Source organism: Myxocyprinus asiaticus, chromosome 35 (assembly GCF_019703515.2).
Source record: "Myxocyprinus asiaticus isolate MX2 ecotype Aquarium Trade chromosome 35, UBuf_Myxa_2, whole genome shotgun sequence".
Taxonomy (NCBI): Eukaryota; Metazoa; Chordata; class Actinopteri; order Cypriniformes; family Catostomidae; genus Myxocyprinus; species Myxocyprinus asiaticus.
Window position 1 is genome coordinate 38,098,209 of NC_059378.1, and position 7,351 is coordinate 38,105,559.

Here is a 7,351-nt window from a genome sequence, read left to right on the forward strand (position 1 = left end):
ACTCAATCCAGCGGAGCACAGCAACGGAGCGCACCAACTTCACACATGAAACCCTTCACAGGGGTGATACACAAAACAGGATAAAGCAACGGACACTTTACAGCATGTGCTATTTAGACGTTACGCCACATATATATTGTTTATGTGTGTGTGTTTTTTTAATCTAGTTGGATTTGTGGAGGATATGTAAAGGATGTTTAACACGGACGAAGGCTGACTCCCCCTGCTGTCGTAATGGTACAGCTCCGGATTCCTCATTATAAACAGAAATGAGCAGATGATCATACTAATTGCAGGTCGAACAAGGACATACGTTTGTTTTTATAGGAATAGCTGAGAATACTATTGCATTATTTAAATGAAGGAAAATTGAGCCAAATCAAATACATACATAAAAAATGGTCAGAATTATAACATCATAGAAAAGAGTTGGTTTACGTTTATTCCGCAAAACAAATGTTTTAATTTTTTGGCTTTTTGTGTGCAAACAAGGAAATTCGTCAACAGAAACTGGCAAAAGTGTATTGTGATTCTACTTAATAAAATTATTATTATAATTATTACTAAAATAAAACATGAAATATCATCATTAGTCATACATAATATATTTAGTAAGGTTTATTCTTAAACAATCTGGTAATGGAACAGGAGAAAATATCCTTCTATGTTCTATGAAAACACTTACAAAACATACCATGGATGGTATATTGTTTTTCGGCCTGTACCGTAGTAATACCATGGAAATGTATTTAGTTATTTTACTAACTGGAGGATCATTTTAATACCATGGTACATGAATATGATAATCATTCAGTGCCATTGTATGGGATTACTTTTGTGCCAATTGTTTTGAATGTAACTTTTCGAAAAACAAATAAAAATATGAACTGAGAATTAATTAAAGCAAACGGAAACTGAAAAAAAAAAAAAAAATAAAAAATTTACACTTAGTCTTCAAATAAACTTTGTTAATGAAATTCTCTGCTTGAGTTCACTGATCAGGATTTACGAATGCGCTGCTCGTGTTTGCAGTCACGCTTCCAAAGTTTCATTTGCAGTTCTGACACGAAACTTGTGTGTGGGCGGGGCTAATATATATATATATATATATATATATATATATATATATATATATATATATATATATATATATATATATATTAGCCCCGCCCACATATATATATATATATATATATATATATATATATATATATATATATATATATATATATATATTAGCCCCGCCCACATATATATATATATATATATATATATATATATATATATATATATATATATATATATATATAATATAAGGGATGGTGATTAGGAAGTGAGGGACAGGTGTGCAGGTAGGTGGTGAGATCAGGTGATGCAGGGAGAAGGAAAACTGGGGCTACTGCATGGTAGAGGAGAGTGGCATGATCTGAAATGACAGAGTTAATGGCATGAAGAGAGGGGGTATATGGAATGATGGACAAGGTGATGAAATGACTATCTGGTCCTGGACATCGTGACATTACTAATTTCATGACTTAAAAGTCTATGCTTATGCAAATTAAAGCAGAAGGTAATTTGAGTCAGCTGCGTGATGGTGAGAGGCAGTGGAACATGCTTTTACACCAATGAAAGTTGGTGTACAGATGCAACAACGTTAAAGAAGATGTGCTGTCCTAATTTGGAAGCGCTCTATTAACTGTAAGCCTTTCTACTCGCCGCGGGAGTTTTCCTCGTTTATTCTGGTGTGTATATCGTGCCAAATGCGTGTTTGAATGCCACGCTGCAACGGCTGACTGATCAAATCACAGACACAGAACAGCAATACCCGGACTCAGTTGTTATTATTCTTGGGCATTTTAACAAAGCAAATCTCACACGTGAACTGCCCAAATACAAACAGCACTTTACATACCCAACCCGAGACAGAAATATACTGGATCATTGCTACACAACAATAAAGGATGCATATCGCTCTGTACCTAGAGCAGTTTTGGGACTATCTGATCACTGTCTGGTTCATCTTCTTCTAACCTACAGACAGAAATTAAAATGCTAAGCCTGTATTAAGGACTGTAAAGAGATGGACCAACGAAGCAGAGCTGGAACTACAAGCCTCTTTGACGGCACTGATTGGAGTGTTTTTGAGGCTGCAGCCACAGACCTGGATGAGCTTACAGATGCTGTTACATCATATATCGGTTTCTGTGAGGATATGGGCATTCCTACTAGGACTTATTTAACATTTAACAATGACAAACCATGGTTTACAGCGGAACTCAGGCAGCTTCATCAGGCCAAAGAGGATGCTTACAGTGTTGGGGATAAAGTCTTGTACAATCAGGCCAGGAACACACTGAATAAGGGAATCAGAGTGGCTAAAAGAAGATACTCTGTGAAGCTGAAAAACAAGTTTTCAGCTAACGACCCTACATTAGTGTGGAGTGGCATGAAACAACTTACGAACTACAGGACTCCTACCCCCAACCCTGTGGTGGACCAACAACTGGCTGACGACCTGAATGTGTTCTACTATAGATTTGAAAGGCCCAATCTCACACCCCACACCCACTCAGACCTTCACTTCACACAAACACCAACACATCCTGCAACCCCCCTCCTCCCTCCTCCTGCTACTCAACCTGCACTTAAGATCTGTGAAGATGATGTGAGCCGCGTCTTTCAGAAACAAAAGACGAGGAAAGCTTCGGGCCCAGATGGCATTTCACCTGCATGTCTTAGATCCTGTGCTAACCAGCTGGTCCCCATCTTCACACAGATCTTCAATATATCACTGGAGCAGTGTGAAGTCCCATGCTGCTTCAAACGTTCCACTATCATCCTCATCCCAGAGAAACCAAAAATCACAGGACTTAATGACTACAGATCTGTCGCCCTGACATCTGTGGTCATGAAGTCATTTGAGAGACTGGTGTTGGCCCACCTTTAGGACATCACTGGACCCTTTCTAGATCCCCTTCAATTTGCTTATCGAGCAAACAGGTCTGTGGATGATGCAGTCAACATCATATCCTGCAACATCTGGACAGACCAGGGACATATGCAAGGATCCTTTTTGTGGACTTCAGTTCGGCTTTCAACACCATCATCCCAGCTATTCTCCGGACTAAATTACACCAACTCTCTGTTCCCACGTCTATCTGTCAGTGGATTACCAGCTTTCTGACAGACAGGCAGCAGCTTGTGAGACAGGGGAAATTCACTTCCAGCACCTGTACAATCAGCACTGGTGCCCCCCAGGGATGTGTGCTCTCCCCACTACTCTTCTCCCTCTACACCAATGACTGCATCACCAAGGACCCCTCTGTCAAGCACCTGAAGTTTGCAGATGACACCACTGTTATCAGCCTCATCCAAGATGACGATTGTAACAGCTCTAACTGTTACCTTAGAGGTTATGTTTTTCCACGCCTTTAGGGGGCGCTAACCATCTTCATAGATGAGTATTTAGCCAGGTACTATACCTGAAGAAGCAGGCAAGCATTTGGATAGAGGAAGCACTGGCTTCCTTGTGCTGTTTCAACTTTCTTTCTGAGGTCCTGTGATTGAGGAATTTGTTTCCTTTTGGTCAATCAATGGACCTTTTATTCCTGTGCTTTCTTTCATGTGAGGAATATAGTAATTGCCTGCTTTGTTGTTTGTTGCTGGACTTATGAACGCTTGGGACATTTTACATGAGTACAAAGAGGTGGTGGAGTTTACATGTGGAAGACAGGAGGTCTCTTTTCTTTTCACCAAGATTGGCTTGTTTAGGTCAACACTGGATTACCACTAATTGAACTTTGCTTTCTGAAAGTGCTGATTTTTGCATGGACATCATAATTTCAACCATTGCCAAACATTGTCGGCTTCAACTTCAGCTAAGTTTTTACCATTCTCTTTTCTGGTTCAGATCACTCAACACTGAACATTTCTTGATTATTTCTGGATTATTTTGGTAATTTGATTTCATAATTTCTACTTTGTTTATTTTTTGTGTGCTATGTAAATGATTGTGATGATTGGGCTGTTGAATATAATATACATGCAATTCACTGCAAATTTTGGGTCTGTTACTTCATGTACATTGTTGGGTAAAACAAAGGAAATTAACATTCATCTTTTAATAATACCTAAAATAGTATTAAGCCTTTCCGTCCTTACTCTGATATATAAGTTAAGCCTAAAAAAGGGTAGTGGTTATACGATGAGTCTGCATACAGAAGGGAGGTTAATAATATATATATATATATATATATATACTTTTTCCTTTTCAATATTTATCTATTTTTTATTCAATTTTAATTATTTTTTAAAAGTCTTGTTGCTGTTTTTGTATTGTTGTGTACTGGAAGCTCCTGTCACCAAGACAAATTCCTTGAATGTGTAACAATACTTGGCAATAAAGCTCATTCTGATTCTGATATATATTATAATGATGACGATTGATATTCTATAATAATGCTGCATGATGCATGTATAGTGTGTTGTATGTTCTTCTCATGCATTCTTGTAAGTTTTTCTTCTGTTTTTAACAGGTTGGGACCAACATGGTTGAATACTTGAGAGAGGCTGAGATCGCTAAACCCTTCCCCTTTGTCCTTGGCCTCAGAGACAACAGTCAGTGCAATCAAGCCTTTGTTGTTGTTGGCAGACAGGCACTATAGCAAAACACTCTCCTTGGTGCTGTGGAAACATGCTTTAAACTTTTATATATTTTGGACATTCATTTCCCAAAGCAGTGTGCACCAGTGTGGGAGTTTCTGCAGACAGTTGTCTACAAACTCCCAGGAACAGAATCCCCTTCAATAAGACTGCTGCGTAGTTATTTGTCATGCTAAGCAGTACTGGAACTACAACATTTGTTATGTTAGTTTGTATGAAGAAGAAAGTTGTCAAACCTACCTTAATAACTTTTTTAGCTGTCTGATGCTCCACTATCTTCACCAGCTGGTTTTAGACTTAAATTTGACCAAGCTGATAATGCATTTTTATGTGTGTAGCACTGTGTTCTTGTGCAACTTTGTTTACCTTATTGTAGTAATGTTAATGTACTTTTGAAACAAAGCTATTAATGTAATGTTTTTTTTAAGATTTGTGAACAGAAATTTGATGAATTGAGATGGTTATATGCTGTTTTATTGTTCATTGAGAATGAAAATATAATTATATGCTTTCTCTATGAAATACGCTTTCTATTTTTTGTCTGTATATAGTTACAATAATGGAAGGTAGTAAAATATGAAACTATGACATACTCCGCAGTAATGCAAAGTAAACCTGAGTTTTTATAAATTCACAAAAACTGCAGAATACTGATATGGTCCTTTCAAACCCGTCATACACAGCTTGAAACACATTACCTATACACTGGGTTGTTGCAACCCAGCAAAAGATTATCACTACCCTTAAGATGGGTTAGACAATCAACCCATAGAGTTGGGTTGGTTTAACAACTCAACATGTTTGGTCGAAATAACCCACGGTTAGGTTTGTCCATATTTTATCCAGCTGTTGGTTGCAAAACAACCCAAACTAGGTTATTTTCAACCCATAATTTTTTAGTGTACAGATAACCTACAAAAACAAGCGCTTAAATATATCACTAAACACTAATTAATTATGAAGCCGCTAACAGATTCTCACACTTTTACATGCAATAGGGATGGGCAAATCGATCCTAAAGTATCGATACTTCCAGTACTAATGTTGTATCAGAAATATTGATCCTCACACAAAAATATAGATTCTTTTAAACTAGGGATATTATTTGGTTACCATGAACATGAACAATAATCATAAGCTTAAAAGTGAAATAAAAGGATTAGGCTATATTAGAAAATTATTGTGCAGGATGGGAACTATTTCTTCTTTCGCTCATCTTAACATTCATGCTGAAAGACACAGGCTGTCGCTGTGTCTCGTTTGGAAGGATGCGTTCTCGGCCGCATACGTCATCGAGGCTGTCTCGTTTCAGAAGAGCGAGTAGGACACTTCGAATGTGACCTTCTTTCACAGGAATTTGGAGGATGCATGAGGTGTATTCTTCGTGGGCACTCACAACCCACAATTCTTTGTTTCAACGGAAATGTCTAAAAAAAATAAAATGACGCCAATTTGCCCGTAAATATGATGTTCAAACGCAAGTAATGTTAATTCAGAAGTTGAAGTACCTCAGTAGATGGATGCAGAGTATATAATATGTATAATTATATTAATATATAATTAAAATAAAGTATTAGACTAAAATTACACCTGTAAAATCTATTTTCTTTTCTCTCTACATCATTATAACTCTCCTAAAATGTACCTCATGCATTCCCTTCCAGAGGGACTTTGTTACCGTCTCACTCAAAGCGCTCGCGCTTGTTAAAGAGTAGTGTGCTGTCATAGCAACCATGTTCCGTTTCCGTTTGTCCTAAATAGGCCGTCTAGTTTAAACAAGACTTGTTTAAAGAAGGACACTATACTGCAGATGGCATGAGGGTGAGTAAATGAGAAGGGAATGTTCATTTTTGGGTGAATTGCTTCCATAGGGTCATGACAAATACTAAGAAATTCGAAAATTCATATACATTTTTCAGTTCAACTTTTCACTCAAATTGTTATGGTGATAATGTAATTTATAATTATTTTTAAATTAAACTATAAAAAAATAAATAAAAAAATGCAAATGAATACATTTGGTCTCTGACTTTTAGACCCCATTGTAGATATTCTACAGATGTTTTTCAATTGTTCAAAAATGTGCAGATTTTTTTTTTTTTACATCTACATAAATGAATCTTTTGCTGATTAATGCATACATATATCATTAATATATTTTTTTGTTTGGTTGTTTTTTTTTTTTTTTTTTTTACTTTCTAATTGTTCCTGGAATTTTCATTTTGGTTGAGTGCAACATAGTATCACCTGAAAGCATTGTGCAGGTTAGCAGAGCAAGGTGACCCTTGTGGAAATATTTCTCAGCAATGTTGCTTAAAATGACCTGATGCATCACAAGTTGACTGCAAAACAGAATTATTGTCTCCAAATATGTCCATGGCAGTGCTTTCAAATTTACTCATGCACCCACACTTCCCGTTACTGACCTCACATCTCACTTCAGAGGCTGACCGTAACCCTCAGCCTAGAGTTATTCTGGTGCTCATGGTTTGACTTTTGCCAAGACAATTTAAACACAACAGGAAACTGACAGCACTTACTGTCACAAATACCATTTTACTACACTCAAAGGAAATAAGGATGCCTTGCGCACCTTTACCAACTTTACAGGAAAAGCATATAGAGTGCTGATTCATAAATTTCTTGTGGTTGTCAGACACATTCATTTAGTGGCAGGTCTTAGTTAAGC